Source organism: Anopheles ziemanni, chromosome 3, assembly GCF_943734765.1.
Source record: "Anopheles ziemanni chromosome 3, idAnoZiCoDA_A2_x.2, whole genome shotgun sequence".
NCBI lineage: Eukaryota > Metazoa > Arthropoda > Insecta > Diptera > Culicidae > Anopheles > Anopheles ziemanni.
In genome coordinates, this window is record NC_080706.1 from 45112375 (window position 1) to 45136382 (window position 24008).

The window sequence follows — 24008 nt, forward strand, 5'->3', positions numbered from 1 at the left end:
CGATGGCAGTCGGTAAAGCAACGGAAGAAATATTGCACAAGTCCGCTTTTCCGCTTCGTAGCTCTCGGTGGAAAAGTTTCGCACCGTTTCGGCGCGAAGCCCCGAAAGTAATGCTTGTCGTTCAGCCGCGAATGTCGCAGACAAAATGGGAACGATTCTTGGAATGGAGCGCTCCTGGGGTGGTGCGTTAAAGTTGCTTCAATGTGTGTAAACTAGCATTTGGAATGGGGAAATAAATGTTGCGTCACTGTTTGCAACCGACAAGTACGGTAGTCTTGTTATGCAATTTTAATCACACTTCAATGGAATCTGTCCTGTCCTGAAATAAGTTTTTGGTAGTCGACAAAAGTTCTCCGACATATGCGACACACAGAGAGTTCAAGCTACTTAGAATTTATTAGATGTTTCAATATGTACGTTCATATTTGTTTGTTGTTGAACGATGTTTGTAGAAACAAATTACTAAACTAAAGATAATTTAACCGATGACATTTTCACTATCTACCTTTAATATTGCTCAAAAAGCATAATGCCATAACAATTTGGAACAGTTTCAAAGTTCACGTAAAAATTATCAGAAATAAAAAAGCAGGTGGCAATCACAAGTATAATGAATAACGTACGGAGTTCAGTGAGAAAATAAACCATTTTGCACGAATCCACACTCTTCTTATATTCACGTTGGTTTCCTTAAACCTTTTTCAAAACGTCAAGCCCTTTTGTTTTCTGCATCGCATGCATCTTTTCGCGTGATTCGATACAAGTGCCAAGTCTTTATCTATTAAAATAGATTCAACCTTCTTGACACAGTAATGACTGTTTGCTCTTTTAGAAATGCCCTAGATGGTAAATTTTTCTCATGCAATAATCACTTATTTGAACTATTTACCGTTTAACAGAAGGGTATTTAAATCAAATTTCGAATCAAGCTGAAAATATCACAAAATGATATTTTTTGCATTAGACGAACATTTTTACACAAATGAAAGAACGCAAACAAAACCCATAACTTTAAGAAGTCGGACGAATGATGGCATTTTTGCACTGGTGCGACCAACAATCGGTAGATTCCTTCATCGGGTGGTAATATATGATTACAAAATTGCATTCACTACATTCTGGCCGCACCGGATGCATCCATCATAGACGAACTTGAAATTCATTTGCTCGTTAAAGGGCAACGTTGGGTCTGTCGTCGAGCGGAAGATGAACCCGGCTTCCGGCGCTCCAACGATACCGAAATGCAACCAAAACAGCTGCACGTAAAACGAATTGCAACGAATACATGGAAAGGGAGAGAAAATTTGGTGCGGTAATTTATTACACAATGTGCAGCACCGGTGCGAAAAGAGTGTGCACATCCACACAGGCATAACTGGAAAACTGCCATTTCGAGCAACAAACGGGTGATGGCAGGCATGCCAGAGACCTGCCAGCTTGAGATTCTTTCATGAAACACCATTTCGCACCTTATGAACGGGGGTACGAATGCGACTCTCAAGATAGACCAAAGTGGCTCGATGGAAAAGCGGCTGCTGCACTATCCTTTGCTAAGTTCAATTTGTGCCACCCAAAGTGTGATAGTTCTTTCCTTGTGAACCGGTCTGCCGGAAGAAGCTCGGTGCAGAAAGTGTGAAAACTATTTCCTCATTTTAGTCATTTCGATCTTTTGCAGCTACACAAGACTCGGTGTCTCTTTCCCTTGACGTTTGTTGGCCAGAAAAAAGAAAAAAAACACCGTTGATGTTGTCGGCACGTTGTAATTGTTACAACTGAAGAACAATTTTCCCTAGGGGATCCACACCAGGGATCCGGGTCTCGTCGTAACCAGCTGGGGTTTATAAGATTACACCGCTCGCCAAGCAAGCACCACTCGTTGTGACAGCAGTGCGAACACTTGTTGTCGGTGCTGTCCAAAACGATACTCATAGGAATTTCATCATCACATTGCAGGTGCAGCAATGCCTTATACCTATCAACAAAGTAATGGGAAGCATTTACCGCCTGGGTCTGAATAGAGCAACGCAGGATGCAGCTTGAATTGCGCAATGTTTCGATGGAACATGTACTTGGTCATGTAAATAGGATCTAATTTATGGCACTGTAGGACTTTGGCTCTTTATTTTACAAGTAACAAAAGATCATCCTGCTGTCAATTCCAAACTTGTATTTAGACCTGACAGCACCACTACTGGTGTTCCAAATCAAATCACGTTTGATTTAAACCAAAAGAATTAAAATACTGTATAAAAATCACTCCATTCAAACACTTTTTCATTCACAAAGCAAGTAATGGGATGTTCGTACTCCTTGACTTCATCCTCTTTCCTGTCAACATACATTTCGAACATTTCCAATTTCTTTATCATGTGATTTGTTTTTGGCTTGCTTAAGAACTGGTCCAAAGAGCAACTAACATGGCTTATAAAAATAAACAAACAGGTGCAATGAATTAAACCAACTTTTAACAGATGTGTTTTGTATATTTGACAATCCCACCTAAGTTTTGCCCTTTTAATTTTTTCGATTCAGATCTCTTCAATTTATGCATCTATTGTACCACTTTTTGCAAAAATGCTTTTTCGATTGGGAAAAACAAAACTTTTGGCAACCTATTAAGAAAAAACGTAACTTCGGAAAATCATTTCCCAAATTTCTAAAGGGCATCACATTTTTCCACCGTTGTGAATGTAACTGATTGATGTTGGTTTTGATGATGATAATATTGTTTGTATGATCGTACGTACAGATCTCGCTCCGTACAGAATTTCGCATAATGAACCACCCCGTGCCACCCGGCCCGATTATGCTTATCGCTCGTGCAGTTCATCAACACCCGTGGGCGTGGCGCCTCCTCATTTGTTTCATGCCGCGTTTTTGTTTGACCCCATTTGACTAATAAACGACTTAACAATCCAAACAAACCCCCGGGCGAGATAAATGTGCCGTGATTAAAGTTACACAGGGCAAACTTAAAATTACATTTCAGCCATTATCCGGCCGAGCAATCCACCGGCAAGCCAGGACTGGGCTCTGCGGCTGCCGCCGCACACCGACATCAACGTTGTTTGCTTCCGTTTGTCTGTGAGCTTCGCGTCTTGATTTCCGTCGACTTTGGCGTCCGGGCTGCGCTATTTGGGCACCTTGATTAATGCGTCCTAGACACGGCACCAGCGGGAACTCCAACGAAGAAGCAGCCGGCTTGCCAGGAAGGATCCTTTGTGCAGACGGTACAATCACGTACAGCACATTTGTCACCGGAGTGTGGTGTGGTGATCGGCGGAGGAGGTTTCCGAGGGAGGCCTATGGAATCTGGTTTATTCACCTTGCACGTGGTTTTGCTGGCGGATTGGGTGCTTAGTTAGTTTTATTGCACGAACATTTTCTCAATAATTTGTTTGGCCTGCGCCGGATTTGTAATGCGGTTGGCTGGCTTTCAATTTATTGGACTTGGACTACTTAATTTTTCCTTGCTAATGATTGTGGTGATACTTTGAAAGATCATAAATGTTAAGCTTACCTATTTCTTTAAATTGTAAGTTTGTTTATTACTTTTATTAAGTGCTACATTCAATACATCAATCTTGTGGTATGATTTTTACTTTAAGAAACTATTTCTTAAGTGAACTTTTTAAGTTATTGAATAACAATATTAGTTCAACTTGAACTTTCAAACGATCCTAATAATCGGTGCTAGTTGGGAGGGGCAAATTTGTGCATGTAAACATGAATTATTTTACCAACATGGTAATTACTCTACGCGTTCAATGGTCAATCAATAAACCAGACCGAGGCACTCCGTCCATAAGTTATTATAAATAACTTCCCACCGATAGTAATCGAATACATTGTGCTCCATTTGCTTCCCTGCTACCTTCCGCTCAAGCAGGTAATTTCCCCCGCTGGACCAATTTGTCAGTCCCTGATCAAAGATTAAATTTTTACGGTAAAGTGCAGCCCTCCGCGGGCGAGAAACGTCGCCCGAGGCGAACGATTAAACACGTTAAGCATGCTTCAATTACTTGGCCATCCGGGATCCGGAGGCGTGTCCGGATCCTTATCCGGATCCGTCTACTAATAAACAGTAAATCATACAATTAGACGTCACTTCGGTCGCTGGCGAATAATTGAAAATCTGTCACTCGGGCTCCCACCACGCTTCCAAGCGAGTTGCCGAGTTGCAAGAAAACGGAAACCGGGAGCAGGACACACGGAGCAGTTCATTAAAATGCCACCCGGGCCCGTACGCTTCTCGCAAGCGCAAGCTGTCAATCGTTGCAAACGCTCACATCAGCCGTACTTTAATTACTTTCCTTGCCTCTTCGCCTTCCCTCCGGGTTGAGCGAACTACTTCTCATCTGACGACGACGGCCACGATTGTTTCCTCGAGTGGAAACGATCGGTTGCTCGTGCAGCTCCGTAGGCCGTCCTATAAGCGGCTGGACGTATGAAGGAGACATACGCCTCTTTCGTGTGTTTATATATGTGTCCATGTGTACCAACTGGACTACACTCCGGCTAGTGTCGGGTGCATAAATATCATTATTATGTTATTTGGACCTCGGCCACGTTCGGTACACACGGCTGCGGTCATAAATAATGCATTTACCCCGTCCTCCAAGTTCAACCGACAACACCAGCGTGCAGACGAGAAACGAAAGAATATGGTGAAGAACCGTCTACGATTCAACATTTAAATGTCCCAGTTTAGGAAGGGCTTAAAGCACTATGGGTAACAGCTATGAGTTTGGAAGGAAATACACAGGGTAAAGCATTCCCGTCGCGAAAAAGGAACGGAAACACTTATGTAAGGGAAGAGTCCATCATGTGGTTTTACTCCTTTTAAGGAAAGCCAGTTTAGTATGACATATTTCATGAATATTATTTCCTTCATCATGAATGACAAGTCTCTATAGAAAGGAAAAAAAGAAATACAAATCAATAAGGGTACATTGGGTTGGTATGTGTAACGACTGGCAGATGCAGTTTGGTGCATCAACTCGGATGCAATCAGTACGCGCTATCGTCACACTTTAGCGTACATGAATAAATTACAATCTACTTCATACAAACGATACATTACAATTTCAACAGTTGGAGAGCTTTTTCCAAGACAGTATCAACCTGGTGAAGTGAGATAAAGGCACACAATTTTCTCACCACATTTTTCCATTCCTTTTCCCCTAACCGATCCTATCCGGTACCTGAGTTCCCGCGCCATTCCGGAAGCATCTACCTTCCCGTTCGTTGGTGTTATGCTCCGATTCCCAGGGCGAAACAGAGATGACTCGTCGGAATGGTTTCCGAGTCCCTTCTCGGGTGAGTCAATTAGCGTCGGAAGGCTCCGGATATTTCCATTACGCGCCCACCCGCTCGCAACCATGGCCCGTCGAGCCATCTGCGATTTTCACGGTCCAGAAATCGCCGGACGCGACCTGCTCGACTGCTCGACGAAACCGTTTCGTGAACGCCGCACAGGGACCAATTTCCACCGCGCAATTCGTTGGCGTTTCGACAGAAGGTGGAGGGGCGAATGGGTAAAATGTTACCGCGCGACCGAAGTGGCATCGCCCTGCTGGACAAGATACAGCGGGCAGCGCGATTCCTTGAAGCCATTCCGGAAGCGCTCAACTGATGCTTCACAACCGATTAACATTATAATACGGCCAATTATCATACGAATTCGTGCCACGGTGTGTTTCTGGAGCGGCGCACATTAGTTCTGGTCGGTTGGCCGTCATTACGCCTGTCGAAGGGCTCGCGGGAGCGGAACTCCTAGCCGGTTTACCCCCTATGTCAATGCGAGCCTGAATAGGACGTTCGGTTAGGCTTCTGTTTTTTCTCTTTAGTGTTTGTTGTGCCTAAATAACCAACAGCAAACTAACGTACTTACCTTCTTTCGTTGGAGATTAAAGAATCAGAAATTAATTAATTCATGATCCTGCACCTTTGTTTTGTATAATTTGACAGTAAAAACTGTAGTACTTATTTCGTAGTATTAATAGAGTAAAAGAACAAGGTGAAGACGTTTCCATAAGACAAACACTGGGGATAATTTTCCATAGTAACAAACATGAAATTGTTCTTCCATTAACAACGTTTGATGAGCTTTGTTGCAAAGATTTATGGAAGCAAATCTCCGCACAAATCTTCGCACCGACCGTTTACGGTTTTCCTCAAGGACATTATTAACGTTTGATGGCTGCGAAAACTTTCTCTCATTAAAATCGCACACTAAAATATATTCTTAATGCCAGTCGTAAACTTCCACCCGATCCGTTCAACGTTCTATTGTGGTTCGGTATGCAATCGCAAAACAATCCTTCTTTCGCTAGCACCCAAACACCTCCCGCGATCTCTTTGGGCTAGACACACATTAAACCAGAAACCCATTCACGCTTCGAACCGTAATTGAGTTACCGGCATCGATGATAATTTTCCTTCGTCTACCACCGATTCCAAAGGGAACCATTGGGGCGGACGGGATGGGGAATGGTAGGTGCAAAAGGAAAACCGAGAAAGACCGCAACTTTCCGGCGGTCTCTTGGTTGGTTTCCCATGTGAGGCGTATTCGGCCGTTGCTCGACCAGCACTTTCGATGGGTTTTCGACTCGGGACGCCGCTTTATGTGGCCATTTTCCCAGCAGATGAAACCTACCGGGCGATGGCCGGAACGGACCGTTCATTAATAATGCAACAGCCAATCTGTTTGGAATTTATGCCCACTCCCGCTAGTGGGACCCCGGGCGTGGGTCTCTCGTGGGTCACAAATTTCACTTCGATGCTTCTTCGGGTGACACTCGACATCACCGTGTTGCCCTCCGAAGAGAACTATTACACTTTGGTCACTGTTTTTGCACCTTCTTTTTCGCCACCGATCGAACGGTGGATAGTTTTGTTGGAATTTTAATTAGTAGATAGAAGCCCCTGGTAACGCGACGTTCGGTTGCGAAATTGATCGGTCAAAGCAAACTACGATCCCGCTGAAGTCCGGTGAGTGAACGTAATTGAGTGGGACGAAAAAGAAACAAATTCTTACAGTTTGCCGATAAAGTACGTTCGAAAAAAGGAGGCTGTGAAGAGGAGCACAGTACTAGGAGAACGACTAAAGAAGGACACTCCACTTGGGAATGGTTCTCTATTTTATGGGATTTCTTAAACGCTGGTGACAGTGGCCACATTGAGAAAACTACTCCGGCAGGACTCGGGCGTCCATCGCCGCAAAAAATCCTCCTTTTTGCTCCCTCGGCGAAAGATCCAAACCGGCGGGATCCTTTCGATGGCACCACGAAGAGGGAACTTTTAATTAGATTTGGTAAATTTATATCATTCAATTTTTGAAGCCTCCCATCCGGTCAGTCCATGAAGCGCACGAGCTGCTTCACCTCAACAAGTTCCCCGAGGAAAAGGCTAGCTGCTAAAGCTCACCTTAGCGCACCTAAAGCGCTAGAACGATACGTTTACGACGATGGTTCGCCAAAGGTCACACCGAAATGGCTTTGCTCTTTCGATCTTTGAACATCTTGTGCCTGGCACGAAGCGATACATCGAACACTGGAAGACGCTGGACAAACTTGGAAGCGAAATTAACGGATCATTCAGTGGTTTTATGGAGTTTTCTTGCTGTTTGCTTTCTTGAGTGCGTGACCCGTTAGTGTCAGAAAATCGAACTTTGGAGAAAGTTTAGGTGCCATAATGTTCGTTTTTTATCGTCGGTCCTTGATAACGATGGTGCTTTATAATGTAACATAAATGATCATCATTTTATTTAGACACATTATTTTGAACTTTATCAGTTTGTTGCAGTGATTTTCATAGTTTTTAACAAACATCTTCAAACTTTTGCATTGAGTCTTAAGCCAGATACTAATTTATTTCATTGTTATTCTATTTTCAGGTAAGATTATTAATTAACATCTCCTCAGAGTTTCGAGCTACATGTAAGTGAAACCTTTTGATTTCAACACATTATTCTTTGTGACACTTTGAAATATGAGAAAAGTTGCATAAAACCGTTCTTTAATTAAATCTCTCCACGAGAGAAAAAACGCATATTTAGTTGTCTATCGACGCCGTACCATCGGTAAAGAAGAGCTATGCTAAAAATGTCTCTATTAAACGCCATATCCAACGCCTCGCCGTAGGCCTATGGAACATCTCACACGCCCCCCGAATCGTACCGTGCTGACTTTTACAAATTTCCAACCACAACCCCGCTCTGCCGTACGCGCCCCTAGAAAGTGTGTCCCCAACTCGACGTCCCAATGTGTCCCCGAAGTACCCCGCCGGGCGATGTTTGAGGTTGTCCAGCAGGCCCGCACTGTGTAGCGTCGTCGACCCCAGGAGAAGCCATAGCTTACGGTCATAAATCAGCAAGACAGAGAATTAATTTTACGCCAGCATTTCCGGCCTCCGGACCCCGCACAGACAGGCGTACGTTGCCTAGCGTCGATATCCGGCCCGGATGTGTCCGATTCCGGCAGCGCACCCGGAAACCCACCGGAACTCGGAATGCTTGCGCGTTTACGCTCGAAAGCCGCTCCGAAAACTGTAACGAAAGAACCGGAACACCACGTCGCAGGGGTTGTACCGTATATACCGTCTTCCTTCTTCTCTCTCTCTATCTCTCTTTCGTCCGAAAGTGCTGACACTCCCCACCGGGGACTGGACTACCGAACCAACCACCTTCGCTCTGGTGTTAAATGTCTTAGCAGTTTTACCACAACCATGACGAAGTAATTTGTCAGCTTAGCATAAATCTATATGTTGCCGTCATCGAAAACCGTGAACATGGGTTTCCACTTGGGCCGCGGTACGCGATGAAACAGGCGTTCTTCGGGTGCTCGTGTCACAAACGTTCCCCCTTTAACTCCCCTTCTTAGATGGTATTCTCGGACAAAGAAGACACTTATTTCCCTACTGGAGAGGGGATAAAAAATAATCCACCAGGTGACGGGGCCGTGGTTTGTGAAAAATGCATCCCACTCCCACCGAGCCATCGCCGCACCCTTCCGGCTGTTTCTCCTAATTACGCCGAACCGGCACAAACGATGCAATTTCACACGCCAAACTGTTTTTTTCCACCACCTCAATTAATCATGCTGACAGCTTCGGGCGACGGGAAGAAAAACGCGCCCCCAGCGCGTTCACGATCGTGAATTTCGAACGCGCTGGATTTGGAAAGCTTCCGAAGGCGAAGAAATTTGATCCAGACGGACATCCCGACCGGAGGAGGAACGGCGCTGCGGTTTGAAGGTCGTCGCCGAAAGTCATTAATCAATATTTACTTCCCGAATTGGGTTTGCCGGGTGAGGCAGGTCAGGTCGAACCGGGTGGTCATATATCACGCCGGTTAACTTGATGACTGCCACTTTGCGATCAGATTAGATTTTCTCAGGCACGTGTGGTGAGCGTTTGCTGTGTTGTGTTTTTTTTTGCTGTTCCGGTTTTAATTAATTAGCCAAACCCACACTTTGCGCGGAGAATTTTATTTCCCAAAATTCTTTTTTCGTGGTTCTGGATGAGAAGCTAGTGATAGGTTGAGGACGGTCATTATTCAGTATTACATTGATATTAATATACTTAAGCACGCTTATTACATTAAAAAACCTCTTACATGTATTTTTCATTTGACTTCGGCTGGTTTTGTAACAAAATCAAACATAATTTTGTTACTCTCATTCTTAACACAATTAAAATAACACCAAACCTGTTATGCAACTATTACACAAACCCATATTCTACTGTATGAAATCATCAGCTGAAAATTAAGCAACTGTTACAGAATTTTTTTCGGTTTTGTATTAAATTCATAAATCATGAATGTTACCACAAACACCACTAAATTTTAGTATTAATGTAACGTTTTCGATTGTTCTAATAGAAATTAAATTTGCGTCACAGTAAATATTCCATTTACTATCATTTATTACAACCATACTTACTAACTTTAATATTTTAATACGAAAACCCCACTTACTTGATGATAGTAACATTCGTTGTTTCAAATTGTCTTTTCCAATTAGCCATAAATGATTTATATGTAAGACATTAAGCTCACCACTTCCATTGTGTTCCAAAGTGTTCATTTATTTATTTTCTTCACAACGATTTCCTCTGTCTGCCTTCCATATTTCTGAAACTTATTTTCATCTTGGCAAGGTAAAAAATGAAATAAGCTCCCTAAAACCATAAGATTAATCTGCAAACTTGGCAACAAACAAATCCAACCACAAATGACGGTCAATCCGCTCAATCTTCTCGGCTGGTGCGTGTTCCATTCCACATTTTACCAAACCATACTCCGTTTCGAATGCAATACTATGAAAAAGCAGTAGAGAAAATCGTCGACGATGAATCATGAGTCACGCTAACCGACCGACTGGTTGTTTTTTAAACGCAAAGTTTGCACCTTAACAAATGGTTGACTAGAAACCCCTCCCTGAAACGTGTCTGGGATCCGCAATTGCTGAAAGTGGGCCATATTGGGTTTAAATGAATGGAAAAAACGATTATACAACGAACGGTATCTTTTTTAGTTTCATTAACTCATAGACTACATGTAAGAGGGATAGGTCTTACGAGTGGAAAACTTTATTTCTTTAATAGAAATCTAATAAACCACTAATAGAGGCCATTTTCAGACAAAAGAAGGATGGTTATAGAACTGTAAACCATTTATTCGAATTTGAATGGTAAATTTATGCTCTCCAACGACGAGATTGTCCTTCACGTCGGCATGAACGGGAGCATGTGCAAATAGAGTCCTTCTGTGAAGCGTGTCTTTTTTCCATTAATCGGAAATCCTCCCGGCGGGAATTCATCCCTCGACGACCGTAATACCGTGCGACCCCTTAAGTAAATTTCCCACCTTTTCGACGATACCGCTCCGTTAGGTACACACCGTTACCCGGTTGCCTTAGTCCACTCTTCCAGGCCGGTCCAGTAGCGCTTGGGTTCGAGCCCTTCGAAAAAGCCCCGACACGGGTGGATGTGTATCACCGGAAGGAAGGCGCGAAGACACCGCCGTGCCGCAGAACGCCGGGCACAAAAGCAGCAAAAGGATATTGCAATTAAGTTTTAATCAAGAAATATTACACTCAACTGTTGTCCGAACGTGCTCGAACGTAATTTTATCGCTTTAATAAACGTAACCGAGGTGCGGGCGATTTCTTTTCCCAAGGACAACATCCTGGGACGACCACTACCGACGTTCCCCGTGGTTAAATGATTACAACAGCACCCCCGGATGACAATGTGTCACTTTGACAGGGTCGCTAAGATGGCGCCATCTGACAGTCGGAAGGTTTGGCAGAAAGGCATGAAATAAACAAATGACGTTGCTAATATTTACATGAGCAAACCGGCGAAAACATACAAAACAAGCAAAGAAAAGAATACAGACTGCTAGTTCTTGATGGATTTGTCCGTCTTTGCTGCTTTCTCATTTGCGTTTTTTTTTGCATTATTATTTTCAATTTCTTCTCCGGTTTTTTTTGTCGCTGTGAAATTGTTGGAAATTTGTCGATGGCCGAATTTCAATTATCATTTCCGACTAATTTATTACTCTCACTGACAACGCGGTCGCCGCTCGGAGCTTGGCCCTGATCCTCCAGCCCTTCGAGGGTTTTCCTCTTTTGGGAGGAAAAGAAAAAACATAACCCCTCGTACAGGGTGGAAAAAAAATCACTTCCTCCTCCATTTCGCCCGTCGCTCGAGTGGCAATGGTTAAAACATCCGCACGTCATAAAACAACCAACCGTGCCGGAGCTGGGAAGCAGCGGGTTTCCACCGGTTTCCAACGCCGCCGGCCGCCGGTGGCTAATTTTCTCATCAGTATTCACGCGTAAAAGCTAGCGTTTTATTTTCAGCCCGGGCCACATTTTCCCTTGCTTCTGGTGCGGGCGTTTCGGATGTGTTTTTTGTTTTGTTTTTTGTTTTCTCTTCGCTTCCCCACTTCCCTTCGACGACGTGTCGATGTGGCGTCCCTTTTTCCGAGGCTAAGCGTGGGGTTTCTGGTTTTCCAACTCGCTCCTCTGCATATTAGCTTGGCCTAGAGTCTGGAGGAAGCACTACTCAGGCACAGGCGTTGACAACTGCTGCGGCGCTGGTCATTTTCGGCTACCGAATGCTTTTGCTGACGGCGGCTAGAATGGAATGGAACCGGAAGAAAATGGAAGCTAACTCCCTGGACGGACGCAAAAAACACACCGCCCGAACCTGGGGGCTGACCAGCAGCGGTGACGATGAATGGATGGCCGAATGGTGACAGTGGTGTAGAAAACCGCTTCTTTAGCAATTTGCCGCTCGGAGATCCTGCCTCCGTCCGGATTTCGGCTTTTCCGGTTCTGTCCGGGAGTTTTTTTCTTGCCCTCTTCTTTCTCTTCCAAGTTTTGTATGTCGTCATTGTGTGAATGATCGCATTCAGCGGATCGGCACAAAACAACGAAAAAAACAAACGAAACAAAAGCGCGCTGGGTGAAGAAAATTAAGTCAAAAGTCGCTTCTGCCAAAGGGAACCGTGCGCTGGCATCGTTTGAATGGCATTCAGCTGACTCCTTTTGAACGTATTTTCTCCTACTTTCCCAGAACCATGTGGTTTTCATTTTATGCGTCGCGCCATAACCAACCGTGCTGCAAAGCGTGCCGTTTTGCACAAAATTGGGCTAGCGAATGGGAAAAGCGGACGATTGTTTTCGTCCTACGGAATGGAAATGTCGGAGTCGGCGGGCCCGTTTTTTCTCAATTCAAACTCACACAAAGCAAACGAGGAAAAAAGTAAAACAATTTGTTATCTGCGGCGATTCGTCTGTTTTTTTTTCTCCTCTTTCGATGGCGCCATTTTGGGGAGGGTGGTTGGTCTGACTCTTCGTCCCTGGTGGCGTTTTTTTTAATTTTCGCTCCACCGTTTGCCATTGTTTTCCATTAGTCACACGACACTGGTGGATGCGTTCAGTCGAAGCACCTCTTGTTTCCTGGGACTAAACGGGTCATGCTGCTAAACTTTATGGAATTGTTTCTCCATCATTTGTCGTTAAGGGATCAGCTAATTGTATAATTAGCTTGCGGGTTTAATTTCTTAATAACTTGGTACGAGTGAATTTAAACGCTGAACAAAACGACCTTTGCCGCAATGCAGTGGAAGTAGTTTATATAAAAGTTTGATTAGATGCATTGGTTGTTCAATTTACCACTGCTTGCCAGTAATACATCCAAGTAACTTACATTGTTGTAAAATACTTAAAAGGAACACAGTATCCACATACGTTTAGAATAAAAGTTTTATAAGCCGACGAACATTTACCAAATCTTACGACGCATGTCGAATATTTTCATCCTATTATGTGACTGTAACAATCCATCGAAAGTTCACTAACGATGGTTGAAATACAATCAACAGTCAACAGATTCAATTCTCACAAAAAGGCATTGAATGGAAATAATGATTCCTTGCCATTATTCTCCGAACACGATTACATCCAATGAAGCAAACCTCCTCGTCAGCATGTATGAACATAAAATACTCGCATGGAACAAAACTCTTCCCAAGCTTCCAGAAAGATCGTTAACAACCGTCACCTTGGTAATAGGCGACTCCTTTTTCCCATTTTTTTCTCGAGAAAAACCTCACTGTTGCAGGCGTCGCCTTTCGTCGATGTCAACCGGCAAAACCCGATAACGGTACCTGTAACGGAAGAAGATTACATTAAGCTCATTAAAAAATATAAACTTTCGGAATTGCACCGTCATCAGCTTGAAAAAATATATATGATTGGTTGGTGAAAGAGGAAAAGCGCACGCTATGAAAAGTATGATCATAAAATTGCCCCACAATAGCACAAACTGGGCCCGCTGACGAAAGTCGAGAAAACAAGGACTTCCGATGCGTGGAGCAGAATTTCAATGCGTTATACGATTGTTTACATGGTGAATTTTCACGTTCGCGAAACCCACCGCCCACCCGAGTGCCCTGGATCACTTTTCCGGCAACGGCTTCCGATTGCATCCCTTATTCGGTCGTGGGAGACTTTTCTCCTTGGCTAAAGCTGCCTTTTCGAACACACACGCGCGCGCATGGCGAAATTCGTAGAAACCTTGTAGCCAACGGCTGCTGCGCGCACCACTGCCACCGACCCCGTGGAAACGTGGGGATTTTCCGAATGGTATTCAAATTCAATTTCCCGCTTACATGCACATCAACCGTGACATTGACAGGTGTCGTTTTTGGTCTCTTTTTGTGTAGAGTGTGTGTTTTTTTTGTCATATATTCGCCAGAAAATCACTAAGCGAATCACGAACCGAGTGCGTGTGTGTTTTGATTTTTCATCAACCTCTTCTGCAGCTGAAGCTTTTGTTGTGGTAGGGAGCGCGAATATTGAAGGGAAATATATGGCTGCCCCCTCCCGATTCAGTTTAATGTTTTATATTCATCTAACATGGCAAAGGTGTTCCCCGTTGCGAAACAATACCCGGATGAGTCGGGGGAAATCGAGTTAAATTAGTTTTATTTTCAAATAAAAGCATTTCCACGAGCTCGATCACGCAGCAACCATAAGGCACGATAAGGCGAAGCTGCGTTTGATTGGTCTTTTAAACAGGTTCCCTAACATGACTTTTCATTCCATATTTTGATTGCTTTTTGGTCGTTTGAATAATTAACGAATTTCCATTAGGCCTTCAACAAAAAAAGGCAAACACTGTTTGAACGTTTGGTAATTAATGTTTTGATCATAAAGTCACAAACTACGTCGACTAAAGGACTGTGTTTACACAAAATCAGTTACCTCTACCACTAAAGCCTTTATATATTAGGAACAACTCGTATCACCGGAGAACATTTGAGTTTTTTTTCCTCAATATTGTCGATTAGATCCATTGTGGCTTTTCTTCTCCATCTTTAGGCTTAAGCCATTCTTTCATAATATATTTCGTTGACCAAAATGCTTGAATTGTATTTAGGATAACTTCATACACTTTTGCTTCATGCTTATAGAAATTGAACGACAAAAATAGCACCCAACGCGTTAATCCCTTGTCTGCCGACGTTTTATTATCCCTTCCCAATCCCTGACTCAATTCATCGGGGTAAATGAAAGACTTTCGACCTTCAGCTTCTGTTAGGCGAAAAAAAAGCAACCCTGCAAGCGAGAAAAATCTATACAGATGGAGAGAACACATAGAGGGAGAGGGAAAGGAGAAGCGATTGCGCCAGCAAAATCTGGTATCGTGATATTAATTCCTCACCAAATCCATCCCCGAAAAGGATAATGCGCAGATTATAACTTGCCGCCGATTTCGAAGGTTTTTGGCCAGTCTCATTTTGGAAAGTAATTTAGTGATGAGTAAATATGATCAGCTTCAGAGAGAATAAATGTACAGTTTAAGCAACAATATAGATTTTTGTTACCCTCAAGTATTATAGATACTATAACATATTTGGTAAGCAATGCTGATAAATTACCAGATACTCGGTGATGGAATTTCGATCAGCTTCATCTGACATCAACCAGGCAACAACGGTACAGTTTACCTCAGTTCCTCTTGGAATCAGAGGTCTTCTGTCGAGGTAACACCTGGAAAATCCTAACAGCATCTGGAATGTTCGTGGTTGGAAAATCGTCCAACGGCAGGCACGGGAGTTGATTAGTCGAGTCCATTACTTTGTAGCCTGTAATCCAGCCCGACAGCTCGTTGGACAGTTTGATGGAAGGTAGGTAAGCTTCACCTGCCGCTCGATCCAATATATTTTCCAGCTGATTTTCGACACCCACGGCATCGGCGCTCGACGTCCTGCGTCATCAGCTCGGGTTGAACGACATTGAGTTATGGTTGAAAATAAATACGAGAACATTTTTCACCGCTTTGCCCCGCGCAAATGGAAAGCTCTGTAAGGCTTTCTAACTTTTTCTCCATTTTGCGATGGTTGGGCGCAGGCTGGTTGCTGCTGCTGCATTCCGAGGAAAAATCAATCGGCATGTGCACATGGTCCATTCCCATCATCTCCATCAGAGTGGCCCTTCTTCCCCACGTTGATCCAACTCTTGGTCCATCGTTTTTCTTCCTCGTTTCGGAACACGCTGCCAAGGTACACATTCGGTGATGTGTGCGTGAAGTTGTGTTAGCTTTTGCGAAGTCCGGAGAAAGCACGCTCGGAGGAGGCAGAAAGGTCACGAACGTGGCTAACGGGACGGGCGACGAAACAAGGTCATTCGTGCACGCCATTCCAGTCGATGGTAATTTGATTCGTGAATAATGAATGTGGAAAACGAATTCGGGAAAGGAAATGTGTGGAGCATAAACCCTTAACGAGGGTCACCGAGAGGGGCACACCGGGACAGCGTGCCACGTGTAGTTTGGACAGAAGTAGTCCCGCCGTTGCAGAATTTAATAATTTAACTTCATGGTAATTTACATAACATGATGGTAAGATAACCATTGGAATTTACAATGTTCCTCACAAACGTTCCATATTTTTACATTTATAAATCTCATTAAAAACAGCTTTGTGGTTATATAACGTAACTGGACACCGACATCCAGTGTGATAAAACCGTGGTTCCCTTTAAATTTTCAAAATCCTCAGAAAGCACACACCGATCGTCTTAGAAACACACCAGCAAACACACACAAAACCAGATTTCCATTTAAAGACTGCAAAGCGTCTCCTCACAAACACATTACGCTGTAGCTATTTAGGCTTTATCGCACATCCCATCGCGTTTCGGCTTGCGAGTTACGATATGCGGAACTTAAAGGAAGGAAAAACATTGGAAAATCTTCGATCTGGAGCGTGCTGAGCGCAGGTTTGGGGAAATTGATCTTGACAGAAGAACAGAAAGAGTAAAACAAACACCAAACGACAGTGTGTGTGGGTGGCTTTTGTGGGGAGTATTCAGCATAAAAATAAATAAATGGAGCAGAAGCAGCTCCCGGCTCTCCCTCCTCTCTTGCGATATCCTCGAATGCTAATGCTGATTAGGAATGAAAAATCGATTTCAATTAATTCCGCGGCTCAAGCGTCGTTAAATGTGTACCGGGCTCTGTAATCGCCCTTGCTCGTTGTGGTAAGGACGCAAAACGGAAAGCGAGGCCACCTTGGACTGGCGGACGGTATTGATTTTCGTTTCGTTTCGCTTCGTGCCTGCTTCAGGCTACCTACGGCTGGTTCCACTGACCGACTGGCGCTGGGTGTAAATATTCATGCAGCCCGCCTCAGGTTGGTTCTACTGACATGCTCTCGGTACCTTTGGCGCCAATCGAACGAATAATTGTGGTGCTTTTGCTGGCGAGTTTAAAGAAAGCCGGCCTTGAAGGATGTTCCGTAGCATACCTTCTTTAAGTTACTATATATTCGATCTGTAAACGGTTGGCTTGGATCGACTGCAAATCTTTCTCCTTGTAAAATACTCGAAGAAATGTTGCGTAAAAAATCCAAGCAAGAATTTTCAAGGTTAATTGTATTTGTTATCATCACGAAATTTTTCCACGATAATATGATGTTCTTTGCATAGCTTTATATTTAATGCTTAGCTTATATTATTTGGATAGCCTACCAAGGTATATCGTAGCACAATATAACAATATTATTGCGAAAAACAATATAACAATATAATTATTATTATTATAAAAAAAGAGCATCAAATGAATCACTTTAACACATCACAATGTTCTCTAAAAGTGAAATACTGTTTGCTTTAACGTAAAAAGGACATCTCACGTAGACAATATACCAACAGTGAAGACAATCATGAAACGTTGTTTTGCCAACTAAGTCATACTCTAGCAGTAGATAGCACACGAAAAAAAACATAACTAAATGAACCAATTGATTTTCTAATGTTTTCTTCAAATCTAACATGGTTTGAATAGGTCATTAATATCATTCTTCGAAACTATATTTTTGCAAGATTGTTATTCTATCATAATACATTTAAAACATTCAAATAATGTAAAATGAGAAAATTAAAACTAAATTTCGTTCGTTGTCCTTATGATTTGCCGCATAACACAACTCAAATTGTAATTTTGCTCAAATATTGTTGGTGTTTCTCTTAACCAGCACTCACTACCAACAAACACGTCGTGCATACAATGCTTCAAGGTTGTCCTTGCTAATTCCACTCTCAAGACCGGGAAAATATCCTGCAGTGCCGAACAGCAGAATGTACTCAACTGTCAACCATTCACTCTCAGCGGGACCTAAGGCAACGACATGGCCAACGTCACTCAAAATCAGACAAACAGGAAGTTCGATTGTATTAACCTCCACCAACCACCTACAATTTTCAGTACAGTTTCGAAAGTTCCTGTTCAGTGTGTTTGATGTTATGAAGACGCCTGGTAGTTTACTCCAGAAATGGAGGCGCCTGGTGGTTTATATCTATCGATTGTCCGTCTTACACTCATTTTGTTATCAAACTTTACATCTCACCTCGATAGAGTGAATATGATGGGGTCTTTTTTCACGTAACTTTTAGAGAACTTGAGGGATTCATTATTCTATAGCCTCCTAGCTTGCCCTTCATAAATTTATCCCACCCACAAGTGCCACAACGTACTTTTTCGATGCAGCAGTTGCTTTTAGCAAATGCGCCCGGAGGGATGCGTACGAAAAAGGACCACTCCTCTCCATTGCCAGCAACTGACATGTCCTCTAGGTCTTCCGCGCCCATCGGAGCTGATTATTGAGGCTGTACCGCACGACGAGGTTACGACGTTTTCGATCAAAACCGATCACGTAGTCGATGCGAAAGGGCACATTTCAATGATGGCATAAATCTTCTGCCCCGTTGAGTCACCCGAACGTGTAGCAATGTGGAGCCAGTTTCGCCAGTCGCCTGACGAAAAGAAAAAATGCGTGCCCACGGGGCCAGAGCTGCAGCGTGTGAAGCACACAACGGGGTGTGCGGCTACTAATGAAACGTGTCACTCCTCGGAGTCGATATAATAAATCAACACGAGAACGTGTCACCCGAAAAGCAAACGCGCTCACGTAGCGACACCACGCGCCGCCCAGATGGCGGGTTTGTGCGAAACATCCTGGAGAGCCGGACCTTTTTTTCGAGCTGCCATCTCCCGCTGGGTAATGCCGCCAGTAGTACACTACCCAAGCAGGGCTATCGGCCAGTTCGACGCGGGGAAGAGTGTATGAATCTCGGAATGAAAAGATAATGAACCAAAGCAAAAACGCACACACGCACAGGACCTCATCTGCGGTCCGTCGGATTTGCCGCAGGGCCCTAGTGCCAAAGCGACTGGAGCCGGTTGCTGTCGCAACTCATGCTGCGCCACAATGATGTAACCGAAAATCAAACAAGGGAGGAGAGCCTTGTTTTTCCTATCGTTCAAACCCTAACGATTCCCCGAGTGGTTTGATTCGAGTTTGAGATTGCTTTTATCAAAACATTTTGTTTTCTTTTAAAGCCTTCTCAAAAAAACAAGTATTTTATTGTTCCGTTAAAATTTTCTTCTTCTACTGTGGATCGATTTTCATTTTCGTGCAGCATTACCAATGTCATGGGCTTAATCAACCAAAGTAACTGTTTATCGGCCGCCGCAAAGGGAACGGAAAAAAAGATTGATAAATGCGGCCGGCATGCGACACAGAATATTAAAGTCACAAAATCATTCCACATTACGTGACCGTGTTACCCAGGGGAGTAGTTTTTTCAATCCCTCAGCCTTTCACTGTAGAGTTTATAGTATTAAACAATCCGACAGCGAAAAACAACAAAACAGATGTAAAAAAAGAGAGCGCAAAAAGCAATTGGACTAGAATTATGTGCTGCGTCTTATCAACAAAGTATTATAGTAAATATTTATTTTACTCTGTTTTGGTTGTTGAATTCAAATTCTACCCTACTCCTATCTAAAGGCTCATAGACTTTATTCGTCAATCATCTAACGGTTTGTAGTTTTGTACGATTTTCTACATAAAATAAAATTAAATACAACAATCCTCCGACTCTGTTTGTTTCCAACAAAGAATGGGTAATTTTAAAAAACATCAATTTAATACCATTGAGCGATAAACAATGAGCAATTAGAAGCAAAATGTCGAACTCACGGGGTACGTGAATCTATTTTCGGAAAAACTAATTTCGTCACAAAATCCCTTTCCCTTGCAAGACAAACTGAAAACGCTAACGATCGAAATGAAAATAACTTTCTGGAAAACACGAATATTAATCCACTTGTTCCTGGAATCGATGATTATGTTCTTCACGCTACCGTTGCGCGCTTGTTTTCGATGAAAATTACGAAAAACTTATCCCACGCGCCGCAAGAAAGTAATATTCAACCCTTTTTCGTTCGCAGAACAAGTTGAATATTATTTATAGAATATTCGGTGCAAACGTAAATCAATCATCGAATAAGCCGAGTGTTGAAAGCATTTGAGGTATCGGCAAAGTTTTTATTCCAATGGAATCAATGTAGAAGGATCTTGAAAGCACTCTGCTAATATAAACATTTTTATTTTTCATGTTAGCCTGTGTTGTTTTTTTTTTCGTACGTCTCTAAAGCACCGCAGATAAATTTTAACTAAACGTTCCGATTTAAAGAAATGTGACCACAGGATTCCTCTTTTAATTGCAAGGACTGCCTTTTCTTTTCTTAAACTTTTCTAGAGATTTAAGATACTCTTGGATTTCAAATAGTTCAATGTTCATTCATTTTCAAATAGCTCCATCCATTACTTTAGAGCGCGACCGGAGCAAACCCCTTCTAAAGCTCGCTCACATCAAAGACTCCTCGGTACACTTTGCGAAAACTTCGTCCCGCCGTAAAACCCGCGTCGAAAAACATCAAAGCAAAGTGATTGATGCTCGGTGGATTGGTGGAATCGGTGGTGGAAAATCCCTCTGAAGGGGCGGTCGCGCATTGCCCTTCCGAATGCCACAAGAATTAGTACATCCCGCGGAAAAGCAATGGAAAAGCTCGCGCTTTCGTTCGGGGTGCTGACTCCTCTCGGCCAAGGTAACATGCGGCACCATTTCCTAGCGCAATAATTAATCGTCAACCGAGATTGAAGAAGTAATTTATAATCATCCTTCGGCACGGCACTTACCGGTCCTCACTTTTCACGCTCGCTATCCCTCTCTACCCCTCCCTATATCGTTGCCAAGCAACTTTGAAGCTTTTCGGGCTGCTGTACCGTATTTGTCTTCATTAGTTTTGATTCTCGGAATGGAGAGGATGGAAATGGTGTACCATCTTCTTGTTGTTCGACTTAATGAAGCTAAAAATATTACCATATTTTTCCCGCCCGCGCTGGGACGACACATCAGTCCGCACGTGAAGGTGCTGGAAAAGTGTGATCTTTAAATTTCATATTTGATTGGGAGAAGCAGCGATGAAAGCTGACTGATTTTAAAGCTTATATAAAGGCTCATTACTTCCTTGATAAGCCTTTGGTGAAATGTAAAGCGAAGTGCTTTTTCCCCACAGTCGCAAGCGGATTGATTTCTTTACCCTTAATACAAAAGCATGGTTTTCTAACTTATTCAAACATCATGATTTTTCTTCCATCAAATGAAATGGTGTTGTTTGTTTTTCATACGTAAACAAATATTCGCTTTTTTCAACAACAGGCATAAAATTAACACATGAAGGCAATAACAAATCTACCTCCTTCAAAAATCATAAAGAAAGTGAGACGGGACTACAATGTTTGTCCTTCGTTTGTAGCACAAAAACGTTATACCATGTTTCCCGTGCTGGGTTCAAATAAATAGAACCACCCTACACATGTTTTCCGAGAGACTTCTTGACCTCCACCTTCTCCGCCTAGTGTCATAAATTTGACTACTCTTCTAGCCACCGACGCCATCCCCCACCCGCAACGTCAATTTACTTCGATTGACCGAAACGGTGTCTCCAATCTCCAAATTTTCCCACCCGCAGGGTGTCATTGACGTAGACGGGGCTTTTTTTTACGGGAAAGAGAAGGGCTTTCCCAACGACCACGACGCTGGCCGTTAAATATTTGTTGTCTTTCGACTTTCTCGTGTCCGCAACGAACGATGAGCTACCGGGGTTGGAGGGGAAAGCGCGCTTTCGGCGACGAAAAACAATAAAACGTGCTCATATTTCTCCCTTTATGCGCCAACGTTTATTAGCGGCAGCAACGATCGAGAAAAACGGGGTGGCCGATCCTCGGCTCGATTACGGTGTGCGGGAGGGGGCGCGATTCTTGTGACGCCGTGTCGTGATGACGCGCGGGGGCGACAATGGCTTCATGTGGGGTGATATTATTGGTTTGTGCCTTATTTATTGCCCACAATTACGTATTTAAATTCCATCCGGTAGGGACAAAAATAACAAACTAAAATGTCGAGATCAATATACATTGCACCTCTGTCGATGTATGAAGAATGTTTAGATGGTGAACTAGAACAGGTGTTACAATATGGTCTTTTGATATAAATACCTTATTTATCAACAGTTAACATACATTAACCTACTTGTTATTGCTGCATTTATAAATAAATTAATGCGTATGTGTTCAAACTACTTACAAAACAAATCATATGATTCATACTATGCGATCTAAACGTAAGTACTCTCCTAGAAACAAGCAAGAAATAAGTATGGAAAATGCGCATGAAGATGTATAGATTTATAAGTTTGTTTCTTTTCTATCAGTCGAAACAGTATACAATTATTTATGATTTTCACTGTCAACATGGAGAGCTTTGTTAGGTCAATCAACGTCAACGATATTTTGTAAATGCTTCTCTAATACGTTTCTTCCATCATCAACAAACGGTGCACACTTAGTTTTCCTTGGAGTCGGGCTCGGTTGTATCAGATTTAATCTATTTTCAAGAAATATTTCCACATCTAAATGCTTTCGTCGAGGAGTTCGACTCCATCGACGTCCTCCACAGGAACTTCTGATTGCTGGCAGTATTATGTATTCAACAACGCCTTGGAGGAGGAGCATCTTTTGTTCCTCACGGCCTATCTTTTACCGGCCATGTTTTCCGATTGTCAATTTTGATGGCAATGAAATGACTTTTCTTTCCCACCGGCCTGCCCCTACCTGTTATGACACATCTATCCCGCTTCCACCATTACGCCACCGCTTCGGTCCGGGCTGTGTTTGTGTTGAATAAAATACCACACGAAACGTGCACGCAACCGAACTGAATGGAATCTAATCTCAATCATCATTTAGAAATTCGCCATCAGCAGAACCTACCAGAACGGGCGGCACATTGACTCGGTGGAAGGCACGAATTGAAGACATTGATGATGTGATTCGGATTGAATGAGACGAAGATACCAGTCCAGGCAACCAAACAACCGGCACTTCAGGCCCGGCGGGGCCAAAACTTGTTCCGAGCGAGCGTGAAGTTTGACTACTTCCGCTTTTGTCTTTTGCCACCGCCTGACGACTCGGCGATGCCTGGCGTCCGGCGTCTCGATTTCCGGCACCGCACGACGGCCCGAGCCCATCTCAACAGTCTGTCAATTTCGGTTCCATCGACCACAAGACGCGCGATCCGATGCGATCGCCGGAAACCGACTGGAAGAAGACATTGATGGGCCGTCGTTCTCGGGTTTGTCTCCCCCGATCGCATACGAACTGGTCACAAGTTTTGCTCCCAACATGCCCTTGCCATTTCCATCTCATTGGGTTCCGGCGGGTGGGATGGAGGGGGGCGGGGAGGGTTGATTTCCTCCTCCTTTGTAGCGACAATCATCATTTTCATCTCGCCGCATAACGCTCGGCATAGGAACCTTCCTCCCTCCGCCGACCCGGTGCGTGTGATAACTTTCGGCCTGTCGGCCATCAAAACGGAAACAACACCATGTTGCTAGCCTCCCCTCACCGCCCGAACCGTCGTCCCAAACGGTGTGTATGTGCTTACGATGTTTCGTTTTATGTGCGCTGTATGAACATCCTAAACATTACTTCGGCAGCCCGGAGAAAAATCTTCCCTCTCGGAGCCGTTTTGAGCACTGGTTTTCTTTATTCACTTTATTATTATTACTGCTTTGTT